This window comes from Bactrocera neohumeralis, chromosome 3 (assembly GCF_024586455.1).
Source record: "Bactrocera neohumeralis isolate Rockhampton chromosome 3, APGP_CSIRO_Bneo_wtdbg2-racon-allhic-juicebox.fasta_v2, whole genome shotgun sequence".
Lineage (NCBI taxonomy): Eukaryota > Metazoa > Arthropoda > Insecta > Diptera > Tephritidae > Bactrocera > Bactrocera neohumeralis.
The window spans coordinates 32568058-32579382 of NC_065920.1; the positions used below are offsets into that span (position 1 = coordinate 32568058).

Below are 11325 nucleotides of genomic sequence, written 5' to 3' on the forward strand. Positions count from 1 at the left end.
AAGGTAAAAATATTCCTGAAATTACAGCTATCTGCATTTATCTAATCAATTTAAAGAGAGTGCATTTACAGTATATACATACATACATATACATATGTACATACATAAAGTGGGAACTACTCTATTATTATATGAATTATATTATTTACGTAGTAATTTTGCTTAGATAAACACTTTTTTGAACAATATTTTCTTGGGTATTGTGGAAAAGTTTTGAAAGAGAGAATTTCAGAGCTGAATTTGGGCTTTGTAATATAATATAATAACAAAGAAAATGTTAAATTATTTAAATTGTACACATACCGAACAAATATATATGTACATATGTACATATATTATTTAATTAAAAAAATAATTTGTCTATAATTTCAAAATATGTATACATATTTATCGTTTAAAATATTGACTTTTACTTTGAAAAAATCTATTTTATATTCGTGAAATATTTCACACTGAAATAAATTAAGCGAATTGAATACACAGAAAGAAAACGAAAAATAATATACATATGTATATCTACGTCGTGCATATATTATGTATATATGTATATACATACATAATTATGTAAATGGCGTATATATGTATGTACTTATGTATATTAATGAATACGCAACAGCTAGACCTACTTAGTATATTAATATGCAAACTACCGACACTTCCGGTTTTTTCGCACGTTTACGGGGCTTTTCGAAAAAATTAACCAGACACATTGAGAAAACCTGCTAATTGAGTTTGAATGCCTTGCAGTTGCTAGAAAATAAATAAATTCGCAAAGTCTTGGTGCAACTTTCGCACACAACGCGCCCATTTTTCGCACAGAAAAATTCCCCTGGGCAAATACTGCGAGCTTATATATTCGCTAGGAAAGCGGCGAACGTCATTTGCGCGCCTTTTAAGTATAATTCCTTTGTTGTACAGTCATAAATAAAAGAATTGCGAGTACTCGAGTCTAACAATAAGGGCGTACTTGAGCGTACGAGCACTTTTGTCGTAAAATAAAACGTGGATAATTACTTTTGGAATTTCATTAGAAGTGTTAACGTCAATGAGCAATATTCGAACTGGCAATAATGTGACAAAGCGCTCCAGTCACCGAGCTACAACAGCAACAACAGTACAAAGCGACATAACTCACATATTGTACAATAACATCTACGTATGCATGTTTGTATGTATGTATGCGCTAAGTAGTGCGGTTGAGCGCCAAAAACTGTGCAATGTGCACAAAAAGGGGCTCGCTTGCGCTCTCAGCCAATCAACATGCCGGTATTTCCGTCTGAACTATACGCCAGACGCTTGGCAAACAACTACAAAGCAATGAGCATGCGAGAGCGCCAAATCAGCTATATATACGCACGCTTGCGGCCTTAGGAGAGAGCACACTATTGTAGCACACACACACACAGACTAATAGATACACTCGTTTATGTATGTAGCACACTGGCTACGATGGCAAACAAAAGCCAGCACAACAACAACGATAACGGCAGCAACAAGCAGCAAAACAACACTCGAAATGGGTACGAGTGAACTAACACGCCTCACGGAATGCGAAATTCCAACGTAAGCCACCAATAGCTCGTGGGCAAAACTCGTCGTTGTCGTCGTCGTCGTATCTATCGTGTACGCGTTGTTGCCATTGTTGTTGTTGTTGCAAATGCTGATTGCTGTGCACGCATTGACCCCGTGATATTCGCCTAGTGTTCACGTGAACAGCTCAACAGCCGTCGTCGCTAGAGCAGCAAGCAACAACAATGATGACGAAGTGATTATTAACAGGCGTTTGGCGTGACTGGTTGGTTGCTGGGTTGCTTGAGCGGCTGGTGGGGAAGCGGTGTTGTAGCTGACGAACGAACGACCTAGCGTGCTCAGTAAAATGGTTTGACTGGGTTGGGTTGTGGATGAGCTAGTTGGCGGCTGGCTGCCTAACTGCCATTGAAGCGGCTCTTGCTGTGTGGTGAACTGGAGAAGGGGTGCAGCAGCGTGCTGCAGACATAAAGTGTGGTACATATGGATGTACATACATGTATGTATGTACACAAGAATGTGTGTGAATGTGTTTTGTTTTGTGTTTATAGTTAAGCACGCTTTCGCACATTTTTCTATGAATATGGCCATTGGGTGGCCATATTTCTAGGCATGAATATGAGCGTATGCCCCCATAAAGGTGCATATACAATAGTGAAATACACAAACAAAAACATTGAAGTTTGCTTTGCTGTTACGTTTCATAATTAGCGTTTATCATGCATTATGAACTATTGCAGTAGCCTCTAATTTTATATACGAATACGTTCTGCTGTTGATGACAGTGTTTCATTTTTCAAAACATCATTTTAACGCTTCCTACATTCTTCATTTATCTATAATATAATTTGCTAATCAGTCGTTTTCCTATATATTCGAAAAAATTCGCAAAAATATTTAAATATCGTTTCATATGTGAAATGAGAGAGAGAGGAAGAGAGAGTATCGGCGCTATGACTACTCAGCCACAACCTCGATTTTTGCAGCATTTTAAAGAGTTTGTACAGCGAAATTCTCAGACACAGACAGTCCTCATAAACAGACAGCTCCCATAACTGCATCTTCTGGCTCTTGGAATACAATTTGAACACATGTTTTTGCCACGCCCCCATATGTGGGCAGTTTACTTAGGTGAACAAAAACACTGCGACGGTGGGAACTTCAATCTACTAAACTTAACCTACTCCCAACTTCCGGTAACTCGGAACCACCTGATTAAGCATTACTTCGTGGCAGTAATAAGACATTTAAGTCTCTTCTATATAATTACACGTCTCAATTTTGTCATGATTGACGCTTCCGCTTCGCTGACAGCTTTCCAGTCCTCAGTGGACTGACACATGAGTGCCGTCAAATTTTCCACCGTAAAACTACAAAACTTAGTCCTGACAGCCTGTGCACTGTGCTTATTTGTCTGGTATATGCCTTAATATGTATGTATGTACCTAGCGCGTGGATCCATAATATAACCGATCTCATTTTGTCGTATTTACATCTAATTTCTTTTAAATATAGTGTTTCAGCTAAATTATGTAAATCTTTCCATTTTTATCTCTTGCCTACCCTTTTCATTCCAGCTTTTGAATTGAACAATATTTTTTTTATTTTTAATTGCAATTATTAATTTAAAAAATGAATTTAGTTAACTTAATTTCGATTGGTTAATTAAAAGCAAAAATTTCAATTAAATTTACAAGTTTTAATTTAAATTTTTGGGAAAGCATTTCTTGATTAGAATATGAGCTGAGTATAATAATGATTGTAGTGGACCTAAAGAAACAATAATTTAGAAACCCCGGAATATTGAGGTACCATTATTATAATGATTGCCTTAGATATACCCTTACCAATTTGGTAATTTTTGATAATTTGTCTTTAAAGGTTATATGGAATTCTACAAAATTTCACTGAGTTCCAATGGTTACAGTGATCAAACTTTTGTTTGGTTGAATTTGGCAATACGAAATCGCTGTTAATATCCACTAAGCCAGTTTTCATATGTATTTTACTCACTCCATTCATTTGAAAAACATTAGATAAAAGTGCATAGAGTAGGCTCTTCATCTGAAGTGTTTTAAAGGCAAAAGTGAAGTTCGTTGCTGAAGTCTTTTGTTTGTATATTATGAACTTTTGTTACCCGAAGAGATCAAATACGCCCTCAACCTAATGTTTTCAAATATACATATATTTTAAGCTGATATTGCATATCTTTCAATCTTGTTTTCATGCCCTAAACAGGGTGCTCTAAGTGTGTCATTTCAGAGATCCTGTAAAATACCGACATATGTATATATACAAATGATCAGCGTGCCGATATGAGTCGATTTAGTCATGTTCGTCTGTATGCCCGTCCGTTTGTCTGTATGTATGTGAACCACTCCACCAATTTTTGAGATATCGATCTGAAATTTCGTACACGCCCTTTTTTCCAAGGAGCTGATCATTTGTCGAAATAGATCATAACGTACAACGTAATGTATAAGTACAAGTATAACGGTTGCACCGAAGCTAACATTTTTATTTAATATATTTGTATAAATATAATATAATTATTTATAGTGTTAAAATATCCAAGTTTAAGGTTTTTATGCTTCAAGAGATTTTCTTGCTTTTTAGGATCATAATTAATATCTTTTGTTTTATCTTTATTAAACTGAATTTATTTCACTTAATTTCCCCACATTTTAGGGACTGTTATTTCTTTTGAAATAAAATATGTTTTACTAAATATTAATTAAATTAATACTACAAGGCGAATTTTCTTCCAGCTTCTCAAACTTTTTGTATTCAAACACCTCTTGGAGAAATCAGAGACTTCAGCTCATTATATCCGATTTTAAGAAAAATAAACATAACCTGGCATAGTGCCATAAATCTGTCAAAAGTGTTCATGATCTGGCACTGACTTTCTATTCACGATCAATGGATTTATTTAGATAACTCTTCGGTAAGCTGATAATTTCACATTTTGGTCCAGTCGATTGACCACCAAAATTGCGAGATATCACACCGTTACGCTTTTTCCTGTAGGGATATGTAAAGTTTAAAGTCTATGCTGACAATCCCGCTACGATTCAGGCCTTGGAGCAAAACATCGCGGCTGTCATTCACCAGTTATCAGCCGAAATGCTCGAACACCTGATCGAAAACTGAACTCAACGGACGAACCATTTGAGACGCAGTCGTGGCCAACCCTTGAAAGAGAGAGTCTTCAAAAAGTTGTTGCCAAATAATGTTCTTTTGAATGATAATAAACATTCGCCATTAAATTTGAGGTGTCTGTGGATTTTCTCTGAAAAAGTAGAGAACATCAATTCTGATGAAAATTATGGTTTTTTTTACCTTGAACAGGGTACACGAAGTTTACCATGAAGCTTGTAACACATATACCATATGTCCCTTATGGAATCGTAAATTATGCATTTGATCATATGATAGTCCTTAGCGAAGTTGTGCATGAGCCAAAGAACACCTCTGAGTTAGTACGACCAATTATCGACAGGTGGCGCCACTGTCATTACGGTAATTTTTGAAATTCCTTTCTGTCTCACATTGAGTAGACAATGGCTGTAATATTACCTGTTAAGGGTGTAAAAAAAAACTTGCAACTATATACAAATAATGAAATGCTTCATGGGATATATATTTATATATTTTGCTACAAAAATTTTTTGAACATATTAGTTTGTTTAGCACTAATTAGCTACTATCAAACAATCCTAGGAAATTATCATCCAGTTCAGAATGCTTTTCGCATCCACTTAAACACCAATATTAAATTAACACTTTAACAATACTGTTATAATTACCTTTCGTGAAGCTGGTTCGTTTCTTCCTGTGTAATTTGTAAAATGCGCCACTGTAATAGGGTTTTCTCGCTTAAAATAGTTTACCGACTAAATATAAACTACTGTTGCACTTTGGACACATTCGTGGCTTTGTAATAATTTTGTTTACAATTGCAAGGTGTGGCCACACGAATTGGTGAAAATGTGTGTGAACGTAAATTAGCGGTAAATACGCAAGACGATTTCAATTTACGTATGCGAGTTTAAAAAGTTGCACGAATAACGGTGATTTCGGGTGGGCATGCATGCAGGTGTATATCGGTGTATTTATAGTATATACATATGTATGCAGTCATTTGTGCATCTGCTGCACATGTGAACCGTTATTACACCTGCGGATTGACATCAGCACTCCCCAGCGGCTTTGAGCACGTTTTCATGCCGCTGGCTTCACACAAACGCGCTCTGTGCGCACCGCCTGTGCCGGCTGTGCCTGCAGCTGACACATTCGAGCCACAAACTTCTGGCGCTGAGCAAAACGATGACGCACTTCTCCCGAACGACTGCCCATTATTGGCGCTCCCGTCGCGTTCGCGTGGGCACAGGATATTATTGGAAGCAAATAGATTGCTATTTACAGTTACAAGCGTGCAAGTGAATATTGCACTGAAGTAGATCGCAACTGTATAATCAGTACAACAGTACAAACATGCATGTAAATTTAAAGCAAAGCAAAACAACAACAACAAAACAACAGCAATTATTCGCAGCTTGAAGGACTGCTTGAGCTGGCAGCAGCAGCAGCCACTTTGCTTCAGCCCGTTCACCTTGACATCTATTCTGGCATGCGCTGCCGAAGCCGATTGCCTTGATGCCATCTGGCAGCGAACTTCTACCCGAAAAGCTCCGCTCAGTAGGTGAACGAGCATTTCAGGGCCATGTGCGCCACGCCGGTAGCCGCAAAAATGTTGTTATCCTGTTTTGCTCTCCTTTTTGCTGTGCTTCTTTTATTGTGTTTTTGTGTACTGCGCTCGGCAACTTAATAATAACCGTGAAAACGAGCATAAAACGGAGTAATATAAATAGCAACAACAACACTGACTGCAGCAAAACGGTTGTAGGCTGCGTACTAGTTTGAGTGTGTGTGTAGGTTTAACAGTATATATGTACTTAGCACATAAGCATGTAGGTTGGTTGGTTGGTTGGCTGACAGGCTGGTTGTTGGTTTGGCAAACATGTGCTCTGCAAGTGGGCATTATTTTTAGTCGCCAGCGTTGGGCGTAAGTGAGTTGCTGACATTGTCGGTGACGTCATGTCGGTGATGCTGGAATCAATGCTGTTGCTGCGGCTGTCATTGACTGACACTGCTTATAAATATGCATATGTTGTTGCATTTATTTATAGTAAGCCATCGAATGCAGTCATTTACGTTTTAAAACACCACATTTGCTAGCACAAGTTCAAGAACGTGGCAACTTTGCATTTAGACGTTGGAAACTTAAAGGTGGGTTTTTTATTAAAAAACAAATACTGTTGTACCATTGTGCTGTTAAAATGTAAATCGATGTGTAAATATGTAGATTCAAATACAATTTAAATATATTTCTATTGCGCATATAATTTGTATGAAAAAGTTACAAAAATGATGTTTTTTCCATGGCTTAAGTAGGGAATTTCACGAACTCATCTCATCATTATACATAAGTTGGGATTCAATTTTAATCTCGAAGAAGTCGCATGTACTAGATGGTTGTCCAGGGATGTATCCACCTAGCAGCATTCCAGCCGCATGAGTATAAACTGAAAAATTAGCAGTTAGAACACCTGCAACTAAAGGGTGCTCCAATTCAAGGTACCTACATTTCCTACATTTTTATAGAAGAAACACAGAGACTTCAAATTTAATGGGGAATGTTTATTATCATTCGAAAGAACATTCTCATTTGTCGTTGGTCTCACATGGTCTATCCGTTGAGTCCAATTTTCGATGGCTCGTTCGAATATTTCAACTGGTAACTGGCGAATGACACGCGTGATGTTTGGCTCCAACGCCTGAATCGAAGCAGGATTAACCGCATAGACTTTAGACTTCACATATCCCCACAGGAAAAAGTCTGACGGTGTAATTTTACACGTTCTTGGCTGCCAATCGACTGGACCAAAACGTGAAATTATCTGCTCAGCGAAGAGTTCTCTCCATAAATCCATTGATTGATGCAACGAGTGGAAAGTGGCGCCGTCTTGTTGAAACCAAATGTCGTCATGAGTCACGATGCTGTTTGCTATTGAAAAAAGTACCTTCATGTGGTTCACCCTTAGTAGAGGCATATATGTATTACTGCGAAAGGAATAGCTGATGTTCAGCTGAAAAAGAGAATATCCCAAACACATATTCTTAAGAATTAAAAAAAAATTTAGGATACAAAAAAATTTTGAAAATTTTTCTTTTGAGGATAGCTGATATGAATGGAAAGCGGTTATATCCAACTTAAAGATCGGCCGAAACGATATCACTTCAAAAGTAGTAAAAGTTAGTATGGACCCGTAAAGACAACGTAATATAAGAATATTTATTACAATATCATTTGATACTGAGTTAAATCCGATGTTGAACTTCTTATTTTAAAAATTGTAAAACAATATTGCCACTAATAAACTCCAAGAAAAAATCGTAAGTTTTACCACAGTCGAAATATCTCTTAATGATTCCGTACCGGAGGTCTTCATTGGGAGAAATAGGAAGATATACTACACCAGCATTCTCAGCCATAGGAAACTAACAGCAATAGGCCTTGAATACAATAGTCTATATCACCTGACTATATACATATATGCATATATATTATATATTCACACGTGTTCTAATGGCATCATCTGATTCCCCAATTTTAGATAAGTGATAACCAACGTATTTTCTTTCACATGATGTCATGCACTGATATCACATGACGTGAACAAACTTAGCAGTCAGGTGATATACTATATGTTATAACATATATATCTATGTATATTCATATGATTATAACTGCTACTGGATCATATGATTTCTGACACTTTTAGATCAAAGTGATTACCAAAACTTGTATTAAAATTAAATTGTGCCTAATAAAAAAGGTAATCGTTTTCCGAACATCAGAATTAAATTTCAACACTTGAGTAGATAAAGAAGCATTGAGAGGTCTGTTTCCAAAGACTTTAGTACATTTAATTTCTTGTATTAACTGTTATGAATAAAATTATTAGTTCTAAGTCTCGGGATGTTTTTTCGGGATGTCTCTTATGAGAAGTGGGCCTAATTGAAGAAACACAAATAGTATTTGCCATATGTCTATTTTTATACTAAATTGTTTATGAAAAACATTATATATTGGAATAATATGTTCAGTTTATTTCTTGATATTGTTCTATTTATTTATGTATTTCTTTCCTTTTACCTTCTCATAAACTTTGGTTTTGCTTTTCTTCTAGATGGTAGCCTTCTACAAACTCTTCGTTCACAGCAAATCTATCAGTCTTTGTTGCCAAGTTTTCGTTTTCTGATGGTTAAATTTGTTTGGTTGATATTTTTGATCGTGAAATCACACAATTACATATTACCATCATGCCTTTAGCGATGCTAAAATACCTGAAGTGGAAAAAAATCGCGTAAGTCTTGGAGACTGAACAAATATAGTGAATGGGGAACTACTGAGCAGATTCAACCTAACATATTCCACAAAATTTCTACAATGGACAATTTTATTGGACTAATAGTTAGGTAGGTAGGTAGATAGAGGTTATATCTAACGACGCACTTAGACTTTTAGGTGGTCCATTGTAAAGCCAACGGAACTAAAATCCTTTCACTCTATTATGTCACCTCTGAACCACGCCGTACTCTAATGCAGTTCATCAATATAAATGGTTTTTTCTGTGCGACCTCCGAAGCTTTGTTACGTTCTTCATTCTATTCTTCTTCTACCTCTTGACTGCTTCTACGGTAATCGCTGAATGACGTTCCCAGCCTGTTGGCATGTCTACCAATTAAACAGTGACCTGCTAGCACTCTGGAGTTCTTAGGCTATTATATCCACCAAGTGATTGCGACATTATTCCACTAACTGTGACTTTTTATTAGAATGAAAAGCCTTAATTGCTGTGAACCCTCTTGGAAGCCGTTGTAGTGGTCTGGTAAATGGAATCTAGTTTTGACTCCTCCGTATGGATGCTTATCCATGTGGTTCTGTCAAACTCAAGCCTTTCAAACTTTTCTGTGGAAGAGACGGCAATATTGGGGATCAAATTTAACTTCAATTCTATAGCATTTCGAAAATGCGTGCTATTAAGTAGAAACGGGAACTTAAAATGTATCAAAGAATGTCCTTAATTTCATGCGAGTAATAGATAAGATTCCTTCAGTCTAAGAGCTGACCTCGCAGCCAATTGCTTACAGGTTTACTGTTGCAGTAAATGTAAAATAACGTTTAGTGCCCTAAAATCTATGTCATATGATTAAGTAATAGGTATTATAAATTCACTATTTGATAATTGATCTTAACCGTTGAATAGCTAAATTGATTTACGTCAGTTTCTGGCATTTCCGTTAAGAGCAAAATGACTTTATGGACCCAAGCCCACAGATAATATTAAATGGGTGTAGTTGCTGTGCGGTTTCTTTACAAAAGTCAAAACAAAGTATGTTAGTTGTAGCAAAAAATGTTAGGAAGCGTTGGAATAAAATGTATTAATAGAAATTTATGGACCCTAGGTTGAGCGAATAGATTGTCATAATTAATCAAAAAATATTTCCGGCACCTTCTAAGAAATTTCCAAGGAATATTATAATCGTAACTTTGACTTTATAGTTTCGTATGTGTATTTATATATAACTGTAAATATTTTAAAAATTATAATTTTAATATTTTTTATTGTACACAATTATCACTGCTTCTATTTTTGCGCAAATTCCTCTTTGTGTGCGGGTAATAAATTTTTTCTGCTCATCTTCAAATATTTATGCTATTTAAACAACGAATAATAGATCTGACGTCAATTACAGCTGAGTGTTAGAAAAAATAAATGGAAAACACAACACCAACATAGAGGAGGGCGAGTTCAAAGCAAAGACACACAAGTGCAACCTCTACGCAAATCTCAAATTATAGCACTAACGAAATGGCAAGTGAACTGCACGAAACAAACAAGTGAGAAATACCCTTTTGAGAAAAAAATGTTTAACTAAGTCGACATAATATGTTATATTATGAGGTTTTTCATCCACAATATATATTTATTAATATAAGTAAACATGTGTGGAAAAAATTGGATTATGAAACAGCGAATAAATTACTGAATTACGTAAATGGAACGTTTCTTATTAGAAGCTAAAAAATGCATATTTTTATTTTATCGGTCATATATTTCTGACATAGATATATAGTAAATGTATATTGATACAATGCCAAATTGTGTCCCAAGACCGAACGTACATAACCTGGTCTTAATATTATTTAATCCACCAATTTATCTCGAACCTCGATATAATCTTTAGCCCTAATAAATATTGAGCTTTGTCATAATTAATAATTGTTTAATGAATTTCCGAAGAGAATTTTCTTAAATAAATTATACATTTCAAATTTCTTTGCGGTCGAATTAGTAACCTCCTTCTTTGTAATAACAATACAATAACGGGCTTGTTTTGCGTTTGCTTGAGACCGCAAATTTAACAAAAATATTTGTTTTGCGCGCCCTCCTTTGTGGGTGTTGCCGTTTTGTGAATGGAAAAGTGTTTGAAGAATCCATTTGAATTTATGCGACTCGAACGTAAATATATGTGCCGTTATTTAAACTACCAGAACTGACTACCTTGAACAGGGTATATTAAGTTTGCCATAAAGTTGGAAACAACCATAAAGAAACGTCGAAGAACCTTTAAGTGTGCATGCATATACAATAAGTAGTCAGCGTAACGAGCTGAGTCGATTTAGCCGTGCCCGTCCGACTGTTTGTCTATACGCGAACTAGTTCC

The 11325-nt window shown here is 35.9% G+C and overlaps 2 long non-coding RNA genes across 2 annotated transcripts; one reads left to right on the plus strand and one right to left on the minus strand.

Moving 5' to 3' along the window:
* Positions 1 to 4710: 4710 nt before the first annotated feature.
* Positions 4711 to 6131, minus strand: LOC126753923 (uncharacterized). The gene is made up of 3 exons (XR_007666223.1): positions 5337 to 6131; positions 4895 to 5106; positions 4711 to 4819 (listed from the first exon to the last, which is right to left on the minus strand). It is a non-coding gene; the product is annotated as an uncharacterized LOC126753923 (long non-coding RNA).
* Positions 6132 to 6244: 113 nt separating this feature from the next.
* LOC126753922 (uncharacterized) lies at positions 6245 to 8008 on the plus strand. The gene is made up of 2 exons (XR_007666222.1): positions 6245 to 6819; positions 6982 to 8008. It is a non-coding gene; the product is annotated as an uncharacterized LOC126753922 (long non-coding RNA).
* Positions 8009 to 11325: the final 3317 nt, after the last annotated feature.